Raw genomic sequence first — 15,530 nt, forward strand, 5'->3', positions numbered from 1 at the left:
ATGCTCCAAAACGTCTGTTAGTCTATAAGGTGCCACAGGACTCTTTGCTGCTTTTACAGATCCAGACTAACACAGCTACCCCTTTGATTAGAAGATAATCATTTATAAATGGACGGTGGTGTTTGAGAGAACCAGGTGTAAACAGGCCTACCCTGAGTAGCAAGGGAAGTATTTTATGTATATATGGGCAGGATGCAGTGTGGGGGATAGCGCTGTAGTCTAAAGTTTTATTTTGCTTTTTTTAAAGCATATGGAAATTGTTCAGAGGTAATGAGAAGATGATATGGCATGTTTGTTATGGCAAATGGATGGTAAGTATTTAGGATAGTAGCAATCAGAGTGGATGGATTTGCATATTGACTTGCCCTTCTTGGGAACCAGGAAATAACTGTAATGACTCAAAATTGTAGTGTACAAGATCTTGCACTCTGACAGACGGAGGCAATTCTAATTCAGTATAATTTAAGTATTACCTGCCAAGTGTCCACAGATGGAGCTAAAATTGGTAGTAAAGGGGTATGCATAGCAATATGACAGTGTGTTGGGTTATCTTGTGATAAACAAGAGCAGATGTGGTCCAATTCCAAAGCCAATTCCTTCATGATTTTCATAGAATATACCTAATAAAACTCAAGAATACTTCTCATTAATTTGTTATTGGGAAGTCCTTACAACAATTTGATATAGTGCATACTAAGTGTGCTTAATTCTTGTTTCATCACATTTTATGTATCTGAGAAAATATTGATACCATTGGGTTGCTACATATACTCATTACTTTATTTATATCTGTATAAACCATATGCTGATTTTCATATTTGAGATTCTGATGAGCAATCCATTATTTACTAGGACTGTTCAGTAATATACAAATTTAAAATGAATATATATATAGTGACAAAGTTCCTCTATCTTGCTGGGTCCTGCACTTATTGGCGGATTTTCTTGCCTCAGAGATTCACCATGTGGGTTGGGGAACAGCCCAGAGACCTTCCCCTCTGGAAGAACCCACAGTCCAGGTCAATTGGGAGGTTTGGGGGGAACCCAGGCCCGCCCTGGGTTCCAGCCCAGGGCCCTGTGGACTGCAGCTGTCTATAGTGCCTCCTGTAACAGCTGCATGACAGCTACAACTCCTTGGGCAACTTCCCCATGGCCTCCTCCAAACACCTTCCTTATTCTCACCACAGGACCTTCCTCCTGGTGTCTGATAATGCTTGTGCTCCTCAGTCCTCCAAGCACACCCTCTCACTCTCAGCTCCTTGTGCCTCTTGCTCCCAGCTCCTCACACTCGCACCACAAACTGCAGTGAGCTCCTTTTTTAAAACCCAGGTGCCCTGATTAGCCTGCCTTAATTGATTCTAGCAGCTTCTTCTTAATTGGCTCCAGGTGTCCTAATTAGCCTGCCTGCCTTAACTGATTCTAGCAGGTTCCTGATTACTCTAGTGCAGCCCCTGCTCTGGTCACTCAGGGAACAGAAAACTACTCATCCAGTGACCAGTATATTTGCCCTCTACCAGACTCCTGTACCCCACTGGTCTGGGTCTGTCACAATATATACATACATATGTGTATACACATACACACACATATTCAGTACAGTACATCACTAATTATTACTTCTTGATTCTTAAAATCAGTAACTCTCATCTAAAGACAATTGGCAGGCTCACCCCAAACTTTAGCAATGATTTAGTAGAAATGAGCAAACAATTTATTCAACAGAGTCTGTTTTTCTGTTGGTGAATTATCCATGAACATATTAGACTCATTTATTTTTTACTGGCAGTTATCTGTCAAGTTAACATGTTTTACCCTTTGGATTGTTTGCACCTGAGATGTGGGAGACACCCAGTTCAAGTCCCACTCTGCCTCAGGGGGAGAAGGGAACTGAGCTAGAGGTCTACCATCTCTAAGGAGTACCCTAACCACTGGACTAAAAGTTATGAGGGACAGCCTCTTCCTCATCTCCCCTCCACTCCAGCTTTGTGTAAGCATGCCTACCCAAATGAGTAGGTAAACCCTGAGTATGTTTATCAGATCAGTCCCTGCAGGCAAGTTAGGAGGATGAACTGGGAGCAACATCCTGAGTCAGCTACAAAGGAGATTGCAGGGCTGGAGAATCTGGAGATCCCTGATGCCAAAACGGGCCTCATGGCCGCTGTAGAAGGTGCTGCTTCTTACCCAAGTCCCAAGTCCCTTGTAGATGGAGCAGCTTTATTTAATGTGCCCTTCTCCCATTTTGCCATGTTCACTGTAGTCCATTAAGTTACAGTTTAAATACACTAAAATATTCAGTGCTTGCATAAGTCGCTAACCTAAAAAAACAACTCAGTGAAGCATATATTCTCATGGCTCTATTTAATACTTATTCTGAATAATTCAAAATACTTATGCTTCTCTTTTGCCTGTAAATCTGGCAAAAACACATACAGCGGTTTCCCAACTTTTCCTTAGCGTGAACCACTCTGTGAGGAGTATGGTCTTACTATGGGGAACAGGTCAGCCTTTAGTTTGACCAGCTCATATCCACCACAAATCAAATTAAAAGAAAGTGAGTTAATATCAAATCACCATATTAGTCTAATTATCAGGTTGATTAAATCAAATAAACCAATGATTCTTTATAACTCTATGTAATAATTTGGGAAGGCATCAGTCTTGTTTAGCTATCAGCCCCAAATTAACAGGGCATTATCCATCTCAATGCCAACTGATATATTCGGGTTCCAGCTGAAGAACTGATACAGGGAGGGTCAAAACACTCCCAGGATAGGTAAATTTATTCAGCTCTGATGTGAATTAAGGTAGCCTGCCCACATTACTGATGGTTAGGTGATAGCCAATCTTTTCTCCTCCACCTTGCATAGGACTGCAATGAAACATTCCGGTACCATTCACAGCTTGTTACATTTAACATTCAAATGGCAAATTTAGGTAAAAATAACATGATTTCTCGGACTTAAACATACAACTCCAAACGTATAAAATATGTGTTCATGATCTTTTAGACAACAAGGTTGCTTAACTCAGAGCTGTTATAGATATTTGAGAAACTATTCTATAGGCATCATCTTCAAATAAATTCTGTGAATTTTAGCTACACACACACACACACACACACGCTTACTCCCATCTGCTATGTTGCAACTTGCGTCCTAACTGAGTAGGATCTTCTGGAAGGAGCCACATGGGCGCTGTATCTACTTTCAAATTAAGATTATACAGACCACTTGTTTAATCCCACAGCGCACACAACACAGCGTGCTCCTTCTCTAACCATAAACTAACTGAACTCTCTAGTAAAAATCCAAATCCTGGAATCGACTACCATGGCCCAGCTGCTATACTTGATAATCTTAAAATAATAATAATTAAAAAAAAAACCTGACATGGATCACAGAATGAATTCTTCCTATACACCACATGCTGGAGTTTAAGAACAAGTCCAAGAATGCTGAGCTGGAAGTATTCCTCTACTAAAAAGATTGCAAAACAAAACCAACAAAGTTGATGCTTATCCAGGATAGTGGTTGTGACTCTTGTAGTTTCATTCAACTTCAGGAAGCTGGTACACGGTTGAAAAGAGAAGCCAGTTGTCTGATGGCTCCAATGTTTAGTGTTGACCAACTTGCTGTCTGGCTAAAGGTTACTTGCTTCTAGATGTCAAATCTCAGATGTTACATGTTGTGGAATCCTACCTCCAGGTGGCCAGGGAGAACGTAGAAAGCACAGGCATCTTTGTCATGCATAGTGGCATTGCATAGCCTGAGCCCAGGAACCAACATCTGCAGCTGCAACCATAGCAAGCAAACAGGCCAGAAGCAAGCAAGACAGCAACAAGTCGTCTTCCTTTCATTCAGTTTTTGAAGATGGTGGCTTGGCTGGTTCCTCCCCTTTAGTACACTCTTCAGGAGCAGGTCCATAGGTATTTTGAGACAGGTGAGGTCATAAGTCAGTCCACAGGCTGACTAGGAAGTCTTGACTCAAAATAATTTTAAAAATACAAAGCCAGTACAATTTTGGGACTGAAATAATAGAATTACACCAATTACACATTCCCTCAGCCATATCCAGGGAGGGACAGTTCTTGTTTTACAGACAGATGTTTGTAACTTCACTTTTATATTTTGGTACTCAGCAGCTCCACTTGGAACAGCATTCTTTGGCACACAAAATCTGGGAGACAAGTTGGACTTTAAACTCTGTCAGAATAAAAAAGTATTTTCCCCCTTAAAAAAAAAATCACAATTTTGTGGGTTCTGTTCAATTATTATATGTAGGTCTACCTAACTCACACCTTAATAGAGAGATTGTCTCATATCCCACCTATATTCCCATTGACTTCTTAATAGCGTCCTTGCGGTAACTAATGTGATTGTTTACATAGGAAATTGGTTTAAGCATTGGCCTGCTAAACCCAGGGTTGTGAGTTCAACCCTTGAGGGGGGCATTTAGAGATCGGGGGCAAAAATCTGTCTGGGGGTTGGACTAGATGACCTCCTGAGGTCCCTTCCAACCCTGATATTCTATGATATTAAAAATAATGTATTTTTAGCAATTTTAAGCAATTCAACAGGTGGAAAGATGTGACCCAACAATTATTTTTAGAATAACTTATTAGTAGATCTTTCCATCTGCCTTTAAAGATCTATAGATGCTATTTTCAGAGACAGACCCAAACCTGAACTCATTTTATGAACTTAAATCCCATTTAAGCCAGTGAGATTTTTGCTTGCTGAAGGACTGCAGGACCATGTCTAAACAAAGCATATGACATATTTCTGCAACTATAAGTCCCAATCCTTCCAACTCTTACTACCAAGTGTAGTAAGTAGTTGTGTTGGTTTTAAACATTATCCTTGGCAGTAAGTGTTTACAAGATCTGGCCCATAGTTTTAATCACTCATTCCTCAGTCACATGCATGAGTGTGATCAAGCAGTGACAAAATTAGAAACTATATGCAAATTAAATTAGCATAGCAAAACAATTAATATATGAATACATCTTAAGAAACACATTCTGCCTTCTGTTGCACAAAATGGCTCCCACTGCCTTAGATGGGAACCTCATGTGTATATTGAAGGGTAGAATTTTGTCTCCAGGATAGGCACACTTATTCAGATATGGCAAAAACTGATGCAAACCTTCACAGGAGCTTGAGATGCACTGAACTCCTTTTCTGAGGTTTGAAAAAAGTTTGATTAGCCAGACAGAGGACATTTATATTGTCTCCCTGAAGATCCTGCTTGTTCTTGGGACTTAAAGCAGAAGTGCTTAAATGTGAGCAAATTAACAGTCAAAACCATCAAGTACTGAAAATGTCCCAAGAACCTACAGTAGACAGAGACGTGTGGATTCACTTTGGATAAGCATCCAACCTTTTTGTGTATATTCACAAACTTTTACAGAATCACCAATCACTAATGTATATATACACAAAACAAAATTCTATGGCCCTTATTCAGTCAAAATTCCAATTGACTTCCTCAGTAAGGACTGCATAGGATTCTAGGATTTGGTTTATATAGGGTAAATATGGTGCTGTAGACAAAATGGAACAAAGTGACTTGTGCACTATTATCTTAAACGTACAAAAATAAAATATATATTATACTTCCAACTGGTATGTTTTATATAATACATCTGATAAAAAAGAGGGTTGTCTGCATACAAATTATATTTATAGGTTTTACAAGCTCATATATGCCACATCACCGTATTAAAAAAGAAGTGAGACCAATTTTGTGACTAATTTTCTAACCCCTGGAACAATAAGCTTTTGTCCTCTCTTTTCCTTTCTGAAATAGATAGCAGCACCAAAATGCAAAGTTCAGTTCCTGCTTTTTCAGACTTTAATAGTTTTTGATTGCTGATGCACATACATTGCTCATCATAAATTAGATAAGGCAGGCAGATTTCTACCTGAAGAGGCATGTCTGTCAAATGTGTGGTTAGCATGGTGTTTTTCATAAAATTCTGTTATGGATGGCTAACATGCTGATTAATGGATTTTAATGACGAGTTTGCAGTTTTGAAGGAAAAATACTCTTTCCAATTTAACAACAACAAAAAAAATTGTGAAGATATTTCCCCCCACAAATGTATGCATATTTATTTAGGACTGGTATATTAATAGATGACAATATCTACAGAAAGTAGTCTACCATTAAATTGAATATATTTCATGACCCACTCACTCAAAATGCATTAGCTTTTAATATACAGTATTATGTATGCAAATATAACAGTATGTCACTAACTCAACCACAATCTAAAAACACTGTGTAAAAACACAACACACTTTGTTCGGTGAGTTAAACACTTCTGCATATAGAATCACTTATACAAAAAAAAAAATCATTGTTTGGAAGTATTATCTAATGATATAATCATTCAAGCACCTTAAAGTGTTAGTGAAACAACTGTTTTTACTACGACAGATAACACCAGCAAAGAAAAACACTATGATAATTCTGTACAAGGTTTGAGCTTAATGATGATGTCCTGATGCAAGCAAAACTTACATCAGAACAGCTATGTTGGGTTAGACCAATGGTCTATCTAGCCCAGTAGCCTTTCTTCTGACAGTGGCCAACGCTAGGTTCTTCAGAGGGAATGAACAGAACAGGCAATCACCAAGTGATCCATCCCCTCTCATCCATTCCCAGCTTCTGCAAAAGAGCATAAGGTTGCATCCCTACCCATCCTGGCTAATAGCCATTGATGGATCTATCATTAAGGCCCTACCAAATTCATGGTCCATTTTGGTAAATTTCACTATCGTAGGATTTTAAAAATCTTAAATTTCATGATTTTAGTTATTTACATCTGAAATGTCACAGCGCTGTAACTGTGGGGGTCCCAACCCAAACAGAAGTTGGGGGGAGGGGTCACAAGGCTATTATAGGGGGTTGTGGTATTGCCATCCCTATTTCTGTGTGGCTGCTGGTAGCAGTGCTCAATTCAGAGCTGGGCTCTCAGCCAGCAACTGTGGAGCTTCCTGCAGCTGGGGGAGGTTCCTGGAGGTGGGTCTGATCTGGCCCCGGGAGTAGCCCATGCAGGGAAAAAGGAAGTCCCATCCCTCCCCAGCTTGGCCAAGACTAGAAGCTAGAGCCCGGTACACAGTAGGAGCCCCCAGCTGGGATGCCCCAGCCCAGCTCATCCCCGGCTCTGGGCCCAGCACTCGTGGGAGAGAGGGGTGCTAAAGTGGCCTGGGGCTGGCTGTGTGTGTGTGGGGGGGAGCGGGGTTGTGATCACAACATCCCCCAGACCACCGCACCCTGGGTAGTCGTCCATCCATAAGGCCAGCTTTGCCTCCCCCTCAAAGTGACACCCTCCCATCCCCCCAGCCATGTCACCCTCACTTCTTTGCTGCTGCTGGCGGCGGCACTGCATTCAGAGCTGGGCACCTAGCCAGAAGCCACTGCTCTCTGGACACCCAGCTCTGAAGGCAGCACAGAAATAAGGTTGGCAATACCACAACCCTTCTACAATAGCCAGATTTTACTGTCTCTGATGCCTTTTTCATGGCCATGAATTTGGTAGGGCTCTACCTATCATCCAGGAACTTATCTAGTTTTTTTTTGAACTCTGTTATAGTTTTTGTTTAGATTTGTGACAATCAGGGTCTAGACACCCCAGATGAGAATCAGGTTTAACCTCCCCACAAAAAATAAGCAGTTTTAAACCAGCTGATTGCATACTATATAATTGTATTCCACAAGTATATCAAGAAAGGTCTTTCATGGAAAGGTCTTTCATGTACTGTTCTGAACTTGTTGGTTATTATGAGATATGTACACAGATTGTGGTTATGAATTTATTTTGGCGCACACACTTCAAATACTTTCTAAACAGACCCTAGTGGATTCAATAGTGAGGGAGCAAAGTACAAACTTAGGGTTTACTATTTTCTTTTGTTTATTTCAAGTTAATGGAAACACAACAAAGAAAGGGGGGAAATGAGCCAGTTACAGTTCTTGGACACAGTGGATAAAAGGCAGTTTGGGGATGTAGGTTTGAAATATTGTTTACCTTACGAAGGAACATCAGCAGATGATCTGAGAATCCTGCTCAATAAATATTTTGAGAAGCAGGAAAAGAATGAAAGAGAAATGAACATGGGTTGAGAAATCAGCCAGACCTTAATCCCCCGCAGGAGATAGATGCTTAGATAGAGCTGGCCAAATTGCTGCTCCACAGGGAGAAGGAGGCATATGACCACCGGATATAGCTAGGCGAGATGAGACTCTGGAAGAATTAAGTCATCAAGGAGTTAGAGGAGTGGTGCTATCAGCAGTGAATGGTGGTGATCAAAGCAGAAGAGAGCATGCACAAGCTGCAAATGGAGGCACAGGAACATAAGAACGGCCATACTGGGTCAGACCAAAGGTTCATCTAGCCCAATATCCTGTCTTCTGCCAGGTGCTTCAGAGGAAATGAACATAGTAAGTAATCAAGTGATCCATCCCTGTCGCCCATTCCCAGCTTCTGGCAAACAGAGACTAGGGACACTTCAGAGCATGGTTTTCCATCCCTGCCCATCCTGGCTAATAGCCACCGATGGACCTAGCCTCCATGAACTTACCTAGTTATTTTTTGAAGCCTTTTATAGTCTTGGCCTTCACAACACTGTCTGGCAAAGAGTTCCACAGGTTGACTTTGAATTGTGTGAAGAAATGCATCTTAGAGTACTGGAGTTGCAGAAAGGTAGTCCCCAGCCCGTGTGTTATCCCCCACAAGAACTCACCCAGTGGGGACAGATTATGCCCACCTTTTAAACACTGTATAAGAAATATTTAACTGCTTTTGAAAGAATATGTCAGATCAATGGCATCTCTAAAGACAAATGTCTGTATTAGGTCTCAAAATTTTCATTAAAGCTTTCCAGGTCTTTACTGGCATAGACCATGGGGAAGCCATGAACTATGATAAATATATGGAAGCTGTGTTGCTAAGATTTCAAATTATGCCGTTATCATGCCACTTAAAATGTATAAACCTAAAGAAGCATTACAGTATCAGCCATTAGGTGTTTATGCCTAAAAGGTGTGATTATGAGAGAAACTGGGTAAAAGGTAAAGGAGACTTTAGGAAGCTGTTTGCTTTGTTTTCCCAAGAACATTTCTTTAATGCTTGTGCAGATGAAATCAGAGAGGCCATATGGAAGACGTCTCCTGAAACTGTACTGGTGGCTGCTCAGGCTGCTGATTTCCACGTGCAGGCCAGAACGAGTATTGAAAGAATGCCCCCAAGGAAAGGCCAGAGGCCCATTGTAAAAAGGGGCCCCAGTTTCATTCACAGGAGGAAGGAGACAATGCCAAATACACCCCAAACAGGTACCCTCCAAGTGATCCCAATTACAACCTCCCAGGCCAGGATGAGCACATAAAGAGGTATTGCCCCATACTCAAGTCCTATCCTGCCCAGGTTAATGCAACTCTAGCAAGCTCAGGACAGATTGAGGTCCCTTTGTAAGGTCTCAACCCATGGAGGTGCAGAAAATGTTCCAAGATCCCAAGATTAATGGCAGGGTATGCCCAGCTTGGAGAAATAGTGCTGTGCAGATTCCAGTGGTTAAAAGGTCAAAGAGTCTGACATGGTCCAATGGGAAAAATGTAAAGCTCCTTGCTTTGGAAACTTTTGCAATCATAGCACCTTAGCCCACATGCAGCTAGACCGGAAGGGGGTGAAGTATAACCAGAAAGTGGAAATAAGGGATGGTATTCCAGCAGACATTTTGGTTGGAAGTGATATAAGAGCTGTGTTTAAAGTTATTAAGGTGGTAACCTGCAACAGTAAAATGTGGACCCCAAAACCTCCTATGCCTATGTCAGGGGAGGAAGAGACAGAGGGAACAGGGAAGGACATTTTGCCTGCACTGCAGGGAGGACACACATTCCCAAGAGTGGGTGTCAACTCCTCTCACTGAAGCAGCCCCCCAAATCACCCAGAGGCCAGAAGTGGAAAAGGACTGTAGGTTTCCGCAAAGCCCCACGGCAATCATTATCTGTAACTTGAGAATTATTCCATAGGGTTGAAATGGACATTATTGGTCCATTCCCTAAATCATTCAAAAATGGGAAAAACAGATATATTGGTGGTAATTGACTTCGCTACCCAGATACACAGGTTTTGTGTGGATTATAGAAAACTTAATGCTGTTGTAATCCCAGATGTTTACCCTATGCCTTTTGTGCATGATATGCTAGACATACTTAGCAGAGCTAAATATTTAACTACTTTAGATTTAACTATGGGATACTGCCAGATGCCCTTAGAAACAGAAACACAGAAAAGGGCTGCATTCATTACTATTTTGGACTTTTTGAGTTTAAGATACTACCCTTGGATTACTTAATGAAAGAGCCACATTCCAGAGGCTGGTTAATCAGGAATTACATGATTTCCAGGACTTTCCCCCAGCTATACAGACAGCATTGCCATATTTATTTAGAAACACCTGGGAGGAACACAAAACATATGTGGGGATGGTATTGAAGAGCCTAAAGAAGGCAGGCCTCACAGTCTAGATGTCAAAACGTATGGTGGAGGCAGCGAAGATCTCTTACCTGGTTCATTAGGTGGACAGAGGCCAAATCCATCCAGATTCCCTGAAAGTGGAAGCTATTGTAAATTGTCCCCAAAGTAAGAAATGGGTCCAATCTTTTATCAGCCTGGTTAACTATTACTGAAAATTTTGTGGGAGGTTTCAGTGACATTGTTGCTCCTAACACAAGCCCATGCCAAAAAACAAAGCTAGATAAAGTGGTTTGGTCTGACACCTGCCAAAAGGGTGTTGATACAGTGAAACAAATTTTATCAAAGACACGCATTTTGTCCAGTCCATATTTTAAGAAAACGGTTGAATTGTGTGCCGATATATCCAACATGGGTCTCGGAACTGTATTAATGCCAAGTGGGGAAGATAAGAAACACCTAGTTGCATTTCTGAGCAAAATACGGTGTCCCACTGAGTAGAATTAGTCTCCAACAGAAAAGGAGTGTTATGCTATCCTATGTAGCAACTTCTGCAGCTGTGCTGTAAAACAACTGAGACCCTACCTGTTCAATAGGTGGTTCAGGGTGCTAACAGACCACTCACCACTAGTATGGAACAAAATAAACTGACTTCAGAATGCTACAATGGCGCAAAGCTTTGCAGGAATAAGATACGGAAATTAAACATATTCAATGGTTGTAGAACAAGTTAGCCGACAACCTATCTACAAAAGAGGGAGCAGCAGAGGTGAAGCTTATGACATGGCCAGTGTCCAAAACTCCAGCATCTCACTCAGAAGGGGGGAGCATAATAATCAGGGTCCAGATATCCCAAAGGGAGAACAGAAGGTTTATCCCCACCTCCAAAATATAACTAGTTAAACAAACTGATTGCATACTGTATTATTGTACTATAAAAGTGTATGAAGTAAAATCTTTAATGAAAGCCTGTAATATTCTGAACTTGATGGTCGTTATGTCATATGTATACAGACTATGGTTATGAATTTATGTATTTGTGTATATATAACACTGCTCATAATTTCAACCTCAACATTCAGCTACACCTCATATCAGGATGCCAAGCAGTTAAGCACAGAGGGGCACCTCCCAAACCAGGTGTTTATAGGAAACTAACTTCAAGTAATTATCCATTGTCTAGCCCAGGAAAGTACAATGGTGGACTATTAAAGTTAATGGAATGACATTAAGACAACTAAATAACAATGAGTCACTACAGTCTGAAAGAAAGAAAGAAAGAAAGAAAGAAAGAGAGAAAGAAAGAAAGAAAGAAAGAAAGAAAGAAGCTTGAAACTGATCTCTTCACCTAGAAACTGAGGGACAGTCACTTGGCCGATTCTGTCCATTAAACGCTGGGTTTCCTGTGGGTATGGTAGGAAACTGTTCAGAGGCAATAGGTAACTTGTATTAGAAAAGGGAGTTTATCTAATTTGAAAGTTCAAGCATAAGGTTGCATCTTTATGATTATTTGCTGTGTAACTTGTACGTGTTTGCTTTCCCTTACCATTTCATCTTTGAATCTGTGTTTTTTTTTCCCATTACAAAATGTTTTTTGTTTATTTTTACCTCAAGTAGGTCTCAGTTGTGCAAACTGTGAAGTGTGTGCACCAAACTGAGCTGAAAACTGGGGGGGCCGTTTTCACACCTTTCCGGGTGACGAATCAGACAGGAATAGTCAGAGTGTCTGGTAGCTAAGAACTTAGGGTGGACAGATTTTGGGAGCCTTGGGACTAGAAGCGCTGTTGGGGTCACCCTGCAAGGAGTAACTAGGCTGGTGAGAGCCAGGATCAGACCTTGTGCTTGTGAGCAGGCTACTGGTGTCAGGGCTCTGAACCAAAGCTGCACAGCTTTAAGGAACTGAGGGTTCAGGGAAAGTGATGACAGAACCCATTACTGGTCTGGATGATCCCCAAAATATAGCAAGATTGCCTGAGTAAGACCCACTTAAGTGATTCCTTTAACTATGTGCCCTATATTTTAGTTAGTTGGGATACAGAAATACTCAGTGTGGCCTTGGAGATACAGCATGAGACTGGGATTCGGGAAAGCTAGGTGCTATTCCCAGGTTAGCCCTTGTTCTGCTGAGTGACCCTAAGCAAGTCACTTCACCTCTCTTTGCCTCCTTTTCCTAATCTGTAAAATGGGGATAATGATGGTGATGTCCCTTGCAAAGCATTTTGGGACTACTGAAGACAAGTGCTACATAAAAGCAAGTTTATTAATTATTATTATTATTATTATTAATATACATGCAGGGAAAGCAAATTGGGGATTTATTTTTGATTTATAAAATCCTAGGGAGTAAAAACCCTCCTCAAACCTTTGGATTATTTACTTAATCTCATTGCCATTTATACGGCTAAGAAATATACTAAAAATTCTAACAATAAAGCATTGTATTAAGGGTGAAATCATTGCCCCACTGAAGTCAATGGAAAACTCCAATTGACCTCAATAGGGCTAAGGAATCACCATTCATATTTGCTTTATCAATAAAAGAAGGACATTCACAATTAGTATCTGTTAGCCATTTATATGACAGCAACACACATCTTTTTGTAAAGGACAATATTAGGTACAATTTGGCCCAAGATTTATATATTGTAATAATAAATGTTACAGAACCTAAGAAAATGGAAACGTTTTTCTCATTTAAAATAAAATTCAAAAGGAAACTGTTAAAAAAATAATTTTTTTCCTTCCCAGGTTTGCAACCCAAACATTTCATCCTTGTGCTAATGCACGGGGGCAAAATAAAATGAAATTATCTTCAGTTTCCATTGTCCAAGATGAGAAATATGCAGAAGTCAATAGCATAAGTTTATTTTTTAAAAATAATTAATTTTTAATAATCTAAAGTGTTATTTGTAACATAGGTAAGGATATTTTTAATGGAAAATATTACTAAACAATGTCCCTGTAAATATAGTGTGCTATATTTACTGGCTAATCTGAAAATGATGCCATTTTAAACTCAGTCAAACGAGTGTGTGACAGGCAAAATTATAACTGAATTTGATTTTCTTTGCATTTTTTTTTTTATGAAGGGGAGAGGGAGAAAAGGAAAGATTTTTGGCTGTATGTGAAATTTAACAAAAATAGTTCATAAACTCAGTCTCATTTTTGTCATTTTCCAGGGAGTTATCGTCAAATAAAACCATATTTGAGAGTAAAAATTAACTTCTTAGATCATTTTGACAGGAGGTTGGAATTCAACCTGCCCAAAGCAACTATACATTTTCTAATACAGCAAGTCAACTTTATTGAGCTGGTGTGCACCCATAATTTACAGAATGTAAAATAAAATCACTTAATGCCTTCTAAGGAATTTAATAACAGTGAGTACAGAGGAAAGGGGCAAGTGAGTTCAGAGGAAAGGGGCAAGATAAATGATCAGTTAATGCTTTGTGGCTACACCAATATATCTTCAATGTATACAGTATGTGGTAAACAAAACTAATACAAGAATATCCCAAGGTAAATCAATCATGGTACATGTTGTTTTCAAATTAGAAATGAAAGCCAGAGCCTATGATATTTCTCTTGGGTGGTTCAATACCATCAGGTCAATTCTACTATTAAAACCTGACACTTCATAATGAAGTGACAGGAGCCTTTGTTTACCATTAAAAGAATGTAAACTACAGCAAAACATAGGTTCAGGTATGGAACATGCTAGGAACATCACAGAGGTGAAAGTGGGCTGGTACGACATACTGGTAAGAAGTGGCCGCCGGTACCGCCCCATACACAGCCCATATTAAAGTGCTGCCATGGCAGCACTTTAAAGTCGCTGCACCTTTTGCCCTCCTGCCCCATCCAGGGCCGACAGGGGGTGGGGGTGGGGGGGCGGAGGGGCAGCTGCCCTGGGGCCCAGCGGTTTAAAAGGGCCCGGGGCTCCTGCCCGCCGCTACCGCAGCAGCAGCCGGAGCCCTGGGCCCTTCAAATTGGGCGGCACGGGCCGGGCAGCGTGGAAGGACTGGCTGGGGGAGGCTGGCCCCTTCCACCCGAGGCCCCGCCCCTTCTGGGAGCCCATACCAGTAAGTATTTTATCTTACTTTCACCCCTGGACATCACTATATATGCACATAAATTCCTTACATGCAACATTTCTCATAAAAACAAAACAAAAATGCCCTTCCAGTTCCAGTGTTTCGTTCTTCATCTAGTATTATATTAAAACATTTATAGAAATGTGTACTTAATTGTATCTGTGATGAGAGTTAGTGTTAGTAGGGTGACCAGATGTCCCGATTTATAGGGACAGTCCCAATTTTTGGGTCTTTTTCTTATATAGGCTCCTATTACCCCCCACCCCCGTCCCGATTTTTCACATTTGCTGTCTGGTCACCCTAAGTGTTAGTGGCTTGGGTGAATAAGCTATATGGGGGGAGAGGCATGGACCAGCCATTGTTTGTAGAGAAGACATTTAAAATTGCTAGCCACAGCTCTGTGAAGTCAACTCATCCATTATTAGGTGGAGGACTCCCTTGCCAAATATAAGGTTTAAGTTATTCATTATTGTTGTACCTCTGGTATATAACAATATTATTTTGTCAAACAAATTTAGAATTATAGATCATACATGCATCTCTATTGACCACCACTAAGAACCAATCAGGAATAAAGAGAATAAAAGAGTGCAAATTATTGTGTACTGATGACTATATTACTGAGGAAGAGGAATTGTAATATTGTGTGTGTGGTGGTGGTGGGGCTATAATATGAATTCTGTTCTATAGGATACTAAGATGACAACGCTAAATAGGATATGTTAAAATCTATCCTAACTTTAAATACCAACTTTATTACCCACCCTAAGCATTCACAAATCATGAATCACACTTCTCAAATTATGAGATTTTAAAAAAAAGACGGACCCAAAATTTGTATTTGCCTGAAGAGCCTTTAGGGTTCACACTTTCAAGTTTTTCTCTGCAACCAGAAGGGCTGGAAACTTACTTAAAAATCAAAAACAAAAAACTGAGATTCTCACATAATCACAGGA

Source organism: Terrapene carolina, unplaced genomic scaffold (genome assembly GCF_002925995.2).
Source record: "Terrapene carolina triunguis isolate 2854851 unplaced genomic scaffold, T_m_triunguis-2.0 Scaffold113, whole genome shotgun sequence".
NCBI classification, from domain to species: domain Eukaryota; kingdom Metazoa; phylum Chordata; order Testudines; family Emydidae; genus Terrapene; species Terrapene triunguis.